This window comes from Dryobates pubescens, chromosome 11 (assembly GCF_014839835.1).
Source record: "Dryobates pubescens isolate bDryPub1 chromosome 11, bDryPub1.pri, whole genome shotgun sequence".
NCBI classification, from domain to species: Eukaryota; Metazoa; Chordata; class Aves; order Piciformes; family Picidae; genus Dryobates; species Dryobates pubescens.
In genome coordinates, this window is record NC_071622.1 from 14909254 (window position 1) to 14918978 (window position 9725).

Genomic DNA, 9725 nt, shown 5'->3' on the forward strand with positions numbered 1-9725 from the left:
CCACCCTGCTCCTTGTGGTCAGTCTCCGGCTCTGTTGCCGATGTTCCCTTTTTGTTGCCTTTTTTCTTTACAGTGTAAATTGCCGTTTGTTGTTTCTGGATTTTTGCTCATATTGTTTAAATTGCTACAAGTTCTTGCTGGTGAGATATCCCTTCCACAACCAAATATTTCGAACCAGTAAACAGGTTTTATTAAAATTGTCCTTTTTAAAAAAATTAATAAAGTTATTAATATTTTTATTAATCATTCCACCTCTTGAATATTAATAACCTCATTATGATCATAGCATTGCCTTAGCAGAGGGCACCAGTGCTGCTTCCTGCTTGTTTACACAGATGTGATTTTAAATATTGCTCTGCATATTTATTATTATTTTATATATATATATATAGTGAGATTGATTATTTTTTTTATTTTCAATAATTACTGGCCTCTGAAGAATAGTAATAGCCACTATTACCAAGAATCAATGCTTCAGCATACTGGGCTGACAAGAAAACTTTTTTCCTGATCTTGCCAGGAGTGAACATTTCTTTTTTACATCTCCTGACTTGCTAGAAAAACAAGGTTAACACTGAACCTTGTTACCTGGACTGAATGAGAATATTGCCTGGTCACACAAGGACAAATCCTCTCTTTTCAGTTCTGACTAGGAAATGGATTAAGATCTTTATCTTCAGAGAGTAAAACACAAATATTTAATTCCAACTTTCATGTTGCAATCTCACATCTGTGGGATTTTGAGATCAGTCACTAGTATAAAAATAAAGAAAGGTGTACCCATAAATGAGAAGAAATATTCGAGTTACTTCATAAATATGGACAACAATGGCTAGAAGGAGACATTAAAAGCCTCTGCAAGAGTTTCTATCTTTAATTATTTAATACTGCAGCAAAGTCAGCCAGTGGATGGAAAATATTAAATATCAATGCTGTAGTCTGAGAAAGGGAAAAATGTGTACTAGTATTTTGTCATCAAATGAACATTTTACAGTGCAAATCTGGTTTAGAGAAGGATTTACCTTTACAGGCTGCCCATGAGAAAAGTACCCCCAACTTCCCACACTGATTAATTTTTGAAAGTATTCTTCAACATCTTTATGAATCCTAGGTACTAGAAACCTTTTTGTATGTCTTCCTAATTCACTGACTTTTCCTTTGAGTAAAGTCAGAGTTTGCTTTGTAAAAACTATAGAAGCCTGTACAAAGTGAGGATGTGTAATGCAGAGGAGAAATTACACATCAATTTTAACTCACACAGGGCTATAACAAAGCTTTATAAAGCATATGGGTCCAGAATCTTGCATGGAAACATCCTTCACCTGAAAATGATCATTTAGCAGAGCTGAAATGGAGGCACACCACTGCACACCATTCTTTCCCTGACAGTTTACTCATGAAACTTCTCACAGGTCTGAGACACCTTGGGATATCCAGGACTTGCAGCACCCAAGACTGTAGTATATGCAAAATGTGCCTGGAGCCAGCACCTGAAACCAGGTAGTTCCACATACAGCCAAACATCCACATTTTAGGGTGTTGCTCTGCTTTGAGAGCTGTGTAACTGTGGGTTTCCCACATCTAGAAGAGTCAGTGACCTATCTTCAAGGTGAAGTTTTTTAAATCTGGTAACACAGGGCAGTGGACTATTCACAATTTCACTTCAGCTCACTGAAAAAGAGATATTAAAATAAAAGAGATGTTTTTTAAAAGGTATTAAAAAAGAGCTAGTAAAAGGAATACAAGGAAGATGTATTCAGCACTCATTTTCAATTCATTTTCATATATATATATATATATATAAGAAATATCGGTTTGATACGAAGGCTTGTAGATAAATTCTTCCATCAAAAATACAAACACATATATTAAGTGCCTTGATATGGCTCTCAGTATTTCAATATAAATTATTTCAAAACATTCACAATATTATCATCAGTCTTGCAGACTGATGCTTTGATCAATCTTTGTACTTACTTGTATGGCAGAAAGATTTTTGGAGTAAACGAAACATTACTTGTCAGTAAATGCTACTACCTGGGTCCTTTAAATGATTCAGAAAATCAGGCAAAATTCAGAATTATTCTCTTCATGGTTCATTTATTAAAAAGGACTGAAAGACTGTGATAAGTCAGCATTAGCTCATTGCTCTATCGCTAATAACATTGCTAATAATAATAGCTACAAGAGATATGCAGTTGTACATTAGAGACGAGATCTATTAAAAGTATAATAGTTTTGATAATAAACATGATTCTTATACTTGTATTTTGAAGAACTCAGTCATGAAAGAAAAGAAGAAGACAAAGAGAAGGAAATTCCCAGCTCAGACCAGGACGCTCATTGAGAATTAACAACTTAGCTTCTTCATTCCTTGGATGCTTTTCCAGTCACAAAGTTTCTTAGGAAAGATAGGAAATAATAAACTTTATTATAGTTGCCACAATTTCTTTCAGTCTAAAGGAAAAAAAAAGTAAGAGCCATGAAAAAGTTAAGCATTGTTCTAATACTGTGCTTTAACTCCACAGAAATTGCTCGATTTCCCTCACGGGAAAATTACAGAGCTGATATTGTGATCATTCAGCACACGCTGACATCTTTTCTTTGTTTCATGTCTCAATAAGTCTCAGCATTCAGTTCTACCTTTTTTTTTCCCCCACATGACCCAAGAATTTACACCGGAGCCCATCCACATCAAAAGTCCTTTAATGAGGGAAAAATTGTGTCTTCAATGTAATAGCAGTCATTGGTCCATGATACACTGTTAATTGAAAACCGATCAGACAGCAGAAATAGATCTCTTCCACACGTCCTCCCGCCAGTGTTTTACAAAACGCTATGGTCTTCTTAAAAATTGTAATTTAAGGAAAAGCTACCATTTTGGAATGGCTTTATTTTCACTCTGGTGGAAGTGACATGACTAATTTTTGAAACACTCCTGGAATATTCAATTAGTCAATCGGAGTGTGGTTAATTATTGTCCACGAAAAGGGGCGTTAAAAATAATCCTGCAGAAGGCCCTAATCTGTTGAACTAAAGTCTGTATGTAAAGCAAATGTCAGTGACTGTACATGAGGTGACAAGGAATGACAAATGTAGCTGGACATTCTCATCTTGAGAATGTTGTCTAATCTGAAAATTTTAGTTCCTGTCTTTATGTATGTGGACCACTCTCATGTACTGAATGCTGAATACACTTTGGATATAATGCTGGTTTCTGTGTGAATGGTTAATTGCCATGGAGTGGGGGGATTGTACTGGGCCCTTGGCACCAGCTGTTTTGTGGTGACAGGTTGGACTTGATGATCTTTGAGGTCTCTTCCAACCTTAGTGATACTGAATACTGAATACTGAATACTGGAAGGAATTTCAGTGCTACAATATTTTAGGATGAGAGGGAATGGCTTTAATCTTGAGGAGGGCAGATTTACACTGGATATTAGGAGGAAATTCTTTACAGTGAGGGTGGCGAGACACTAGAACAGGTTGCCAGGGAGGTTGTGGATGCTCCCTCCCTGGAAGTGTTCAAGGTCAGGTTGGTTAAGGCCTTGAGCAACCTGGTCTATTGGGAGGTGTCCCTGCCCATGGCAGGAGGGCTGCAACTTGATCATCTTTAAGGTCTTTTCTAACTTAAATCATTCTATGAATCTCTGAACATCTCATCACAGTCCCATAAAATAATGTCAAGAACTCTTCAGTCAATACTAAGGACTTCACAATGAAGAAGGAAGCTATGTTCTGAAAAGTAATGCTTGCATATGAGATATAAGAATGGAAGAGGGAGCAACAGATTATGAAGACATGCCTGTTCTAAGCCACAAATTTGGGTAAAAATGTAATTGATGTGGAGGAATTGGCCAAAACACCCATACATTTGCAATTCTGGCCATCTTCCTAACCTGAGAGACAGAATGATATTTTGAAACAAAACCAGAAACAGAGCAGTTTTCAGCTAGTTTGGCCCTGAAAATCTGGATTTATTTCTAGTAAATTATATCAATTGCAATAATAAACAGTATGGCATAAAGGACTGGCTCTCACAGGTGGTCATTTTCCCTCAGCTATCTCAGAAGAAAAGTACTGCTGAAATTAAGTGCTGAACTAATACCATGACTTCAGAATAATATTAATTGCAGGTAAACCACAGATGAAATGCTGTCATATTAATTCGATCAATAAATATGATCCATTTCTTTGCTAAGAACTGCAACTATGGAAGTCTAAACCTGGATTCAGAAATGACTGTGAAGAAACAGTTTCACTCTTTTAAGATTATTTTCAGTTCTCTTCCCACTGTGGCCACATTTTGTAGATTTGCCACCATTTGCAGTGATTTCCGTAATTTGTCACAGCTATTCTGCAGATTTGCCCATCACTCCATCTGATATTTTTAGTGCACACAGAGCTATGGTAGCTAAGCAACAAAAAAATTTTGAGGGCTCAACATTGTCTCAGAATGACCACATTCTGGGTTTAATAGGTGTTTGAAATGGGCCCTGCTCATAAGACTGAACCAAACTGCCATTGGGTGACCAAGCTGTCTTGTTCAGCTGATGGGACTGGATTATAAACCTTGTGGGAAGTGGAGCAAGATGTTTATTTCACACCAGAACTGCCCCTATTACACTGAATCTCTAGTTCACCTTCAGCCTCTGTGGATGATGAAGCTTCTACTGAGGGGGACATGATGTAGTGCACCCTGGGTTTCAAGGCTTCCCTAGTCAAGCTTACAATCCTGGAGCAGCTGTGCAATCTTGTAATCTGTTTTAGGGGAAGAGACAGCATGACATGAGGTGTTTGAACACCAACACAAGCAGTGCAGCAAGTAGATGTGGAAAATCAGGAAACAGAAAATAAATGTGTGAAAGACATTCCTGGGATTGAACATATGGAGGATTGCTGCAAAGTAAGCAAGTGTCAGACGGTGCCCAGAAATATATTTTTGCCATAAGGAAAGATTAAATCAGATATTAGAGAATTACATCTAACTATGATGGTGGTCAACCTCCAGTGAAAAAGAACTGGATCTTGCAATACTTCAATCAGTTGAACTAATAAAAACAAATTATATAGCTAGCAGTGAATACTCCATCCTGCATGCTTGGTCCAGCTGTCCTTAAGTTTCTTCCGCCCCTAAATATCTATGAGCAGTGTGTAAATCTAGACTGACTTTTTACATACATCTGAAAAAATTATGAGTCAAGGTCTGATATTGGTACCTTGACAGAATGATCCACCTAAATGAAAGATTAGACTCTTTTTTTTTTAAATAGCTAGTTGGTTTTGAGACTGTACAGGAACTGTATTTATAGACACATGTTGTAAATACTAATAACTCAATGATTCAAGAGAAATCTATGACCAAAGACTGACATTCTTGGCCAAAGGCAGTGACATTCCTGTTAGTCCATGTGCCAATAATACTGTCAGTTTATACATAACACTTTCACCTGAGATTAAAAATAATCTAATTGCTGACCATGGAAGTGCCTTAAAAGTATTTTACATTTTCAAGGTTAGGTGTTTCTAACAGCCACTGAAACTATTCTTGGCAGGAGTAGTTTTACTCCTCATCAGCTTCTCCCTGCTAGAAGCAGCCACTGTGTGTGCAAACCTGCCCTGAACTTCAGAAAGGGCCAGCACTGAGCAGAGATGTTAAGTTCCTGAACAGAATTAGTTCTTGTGTAGCTCAAACCAGGAAAGATCTGCAGTGCAGATCCTGTTCATACTGAGGTTCATGGGCAGTATGGTCTCTATAGAGATCACACAGCAGTTTCTTAGAAAGAAATAATCACATTATTTTTTACTCTGAAGAAAAAGTAAATGAAAATATGCTGCCTCACTTCAAGAAAAGGACAAGGCCATGCTGCTGGCATCATCACTGGGGGCCAGGTGGCAGGATTAGCTGAATAACATTACCCTGAGTCATCAGATCTCTGCAGCACAGCACAGGCCAGGACCTGCTCAGGTTAGCTGTATGAGGATTGCTGACTCCTCCATCTGCAAAGGTCTTCAAACTGGGACCATTAGAATCACAAACACCGTCTTCAGGTGTAGCTGTCACAACAGAGATTGTATAAATTACCATCACAGAGCCCAAACTGACTACCTAGTCAGAATCTTATGGTCTGGTGTTGGGAACTCAACTTTCCAGTTCAGAAGTGCTGTTTCTTGAGCTAGAGATGCAAAACTGGGTTAATCTTACACAAAATAAAAAGAATACACTGAAAATACAATAGACTTTTTTTAAACCCCAACAAACCAAACAAACACCACAAAACAAATTAAACTTATGTTCATGCCAGTCTTCTCATCCAAAGTTCACTGATTTAAGATCTTTGCAAGCTTATCTTAGTTTGTTCTTTGGGTATTTTTTTGTTTGTTTGGGTTTGTTTTGTTTTATTTTGTTTTGTTTTCTGCTAAGATTTTGAAGTCCTAAGCTCAGCACAGATACACATACTTTCAGTAGCAGAAAGAATTAAAGCCACAGCTTATGAGTATCTAGAAAATAAATCTATTTCAGCAGAAAGCCATTACAAAATGTGTTATTAAAAGCTCAGTATTTATGAAGGTGCCATGAGCATTTCAGATCTCAGGAAAAGCAGACCCTTCCTGGCTGTGGAAGCACGTGTGTTAAATACAGTCAGTCATACAATCAGGAGGCAATGTGCTGGGAAGTCTGAGCTCAGAAAGCACTCATGGACTCAGCTGCAATATAACCTGGTAACAGGGACTAGCTGCAATACCTAAAAGTCTTCATCTTTGCCTAGCTGAACCAAAGGTTGGTCAGGATACCCTATCAAAGATCTTCCCCTTTATCACAGTATAGATGATGTTTTAATGACAGCAGACTGTTCGTAAAAGATATTGTTTATTTTCCTGCTAGAGCATGCAGCAAAGTATCCTCCTTAAAGTGCTCACATCTTCAACAAACTGAAGTCATGTTGACTCTGCTCTCACAGTTAATCTGCGTGGTTTGAGACAGGATGTTAGGTGATGTCAGTTTACATTAGAGCATTCTCTGAAAACCTCCCATTTAAAAGAAAGCAGACAGCAGGGTCTAAGATTTTCCTAGCCCCAAACAAACAGGAAATCACCAACTAAAGATCTTCAGGAAGACAAAAAGATCTCTCCCATCTCTAAAAACATCTTGGAAAGGCATAGCAATGTTATTGAAATACTAAAACATTGCAATAATCCACCTGTTCTTTTCTATGAATAACAAGGAAGTAAAGACTTTCAAACCCCTTTTTGACCTAGCCATGCTGACCTCACATCTGCCCATCTTTCAGACATCATTTTCTAGCTTCAGGGAGGTGCACAACCACTCCAGCCAGTTTAAAGGTACTGCTGCCATGCAAACACACCCCCCCCCCCTTTTGATATCTTGTGAGGATCCCCCAAATACTATTAGCTCTCTCAATGCAGTGGCTTCTACTTCCCCATCACACTGGCAGGGGAGTATTATGGCTGCCATGGGACAGATATGCTGATGACAACTATCCGTGAGGCAGTTTTGCCTGCCTTTTTAGTACCGTGTCACCATTTGCAGCACTTTGTAGAGCTCATAAATACCTTCAGAAATCTTAGAAAGCCATTACAGCATTGTCCAGATCGCACAGTAATTGCCATGCTCAAAGGCTTTATCCAAGCTATTATCAATTCACATAGGTATGTTTAGTAAGTAATATTAATTATAGCACATTTGCAGCAACTTTAAAAACAACTTACTGCACACATTTCTGCAAGTTAAAGACCACATGTCATGAAAATAAATTATTTTTATGCTCACTGAATACAGTCAGTAAGAAGCAGTTGGCAAGAAGTATCCAGATGGATTGTTTGCCATAAGTAAACAGAAAGGAGATTAATTCTTCTGCAAGAACATTGACCATTTTGCAGCTTTTATTCCTCCATCTCTTCATAGGATAAATTGTGGGAAAGTCTGCTTTATTTACTGGCTTTACTGAAGCATTCAGCTGAAAATTTGCAATATTGGAACCAGAAAATGCATTGTTTGTATCACTAAAATCAAATCACGTTTCAAACTGTGTAGTAACACCTAATAAACAGGAAGAAAAAAAAGATATATTTACAGTGTGGGCTGCAATGGAGAATGATTTACATAAAAGAGTAGGTTAAAAACATCAAGCTATCAGATGCATGGATGGCCACTCTGCAGCAAAAATTCAGAATATGAGCTTCTTGCTAATTGATATATTTTTATTGGACAGCCTGTCAAAAAGTGTCAGAGATGTAAATGGATTCATAAACAAACAATCTCATTTTTAAAGAACACTTAGCATCATTTTAACAGACATTAATTCAGTAGAGTAACAACCTAAATATCTGGAAAGGCCTGGGAACAGATGGCTTTGAGACCTTACAGCATGTTTAATTCTGTTGCCTTTAAGTAGGCATTAGCATTCCTTGAAATGAGACCTCCAAGCAAAACTGCATTGCTTTGCACTGCTTTGTTTGCTGGCACTCTGACTCAGCTCAGAAGGGCGGAAAAGCAAAGAGCAAGGCATTTCTCTCTCTCTCTTCATACTCCCCATATGGAGGGCATGAAAGTGAAGTGCACAAAGACAGAAAGCATGAAGCAGGAGGCTGCATACATCAGTAAATATCCAAAGATTCAGAAACATGCAGATGGATAAATCCAGGTAGAGACCTCACTTTATTTGAAGAGGCAAGGCAACAGAAAAGAAGGAGATTGCTTGAAAGCCTCCTAAGAACAATATGGAAATCAATCCTTTCAAACTGCAAATACTGAGTTTACAGGGGAAAATGTAGTGTTTGCTAATAGGTGAGAGCCCTAAAAATAAGAAAGATCTACAAATGCAAATGTTTGAAAAACCTGGTCCATGAAACAAAGTAGTGTCTCCTGTATATCAGAGAGGACGCAACAGCATTCATCTTCTAATATGTAAGAAGAGTCCTTTTCTCCTGTTGACCTCACATTACAGTAGTGACGCTTTCATCTGCCCCTGGGGAAGCAGAGGTATTTGAATCTGCACTTAATTCATAACGACACAGCAGCCCAGAGGCAGTGTTTCTTTGCTTTGTGCTCCCTCTGCTCTCCGCCCGCTCATCTCCACCCGCTCACGCCATGCCCTACAGGTATTGCCAATGGAATGTCACCTTTGGGCCCTCACACAGTACAGATAAGTGCATTAGGAAAGGCAGCATTGAGAGAGAAAAGTCTATTTATCCCATTTCCAAGCACTGATTTGCTAGTCTGCCTAAAGAAGGAAGCTTTCAACAAGAGCAAGTCTTAGGGAAGCTCTGAGTGGAAAGTAATTTCCATACATTATTTTTCAAAGAAAGTGATTTTAGACAGCAGGAGGAAATGATGAATCTTACATGCAATTTACCCTCCTATGCCAGAAATAATGGAAAGTAGGACAAGCTGTTCCACAAATGGATTACACACTTATCCAAGATTGGAAAACTGTCAGTATCTGTAAACATTTTCAAAAGTTTACACTACACCTGGGATTCTGACTACTTTGAGGCATCTTGGCAGATAAGTTCCTTTTCTTATGAGTCATTTGAAATGGTCTAGGAGCTTCCATTTCCATAATATACCTGGTTTTTTGTTTGTTTTTTTTTTTTTTTTTTAGCAAGAAAATTATTAAAATGTCAAAATGCATGTCAGCAAGTGTAACAAGAACAGATGAGGAGATTTCTTTTTATTGACTATAGGGAATGTTAATTATGGC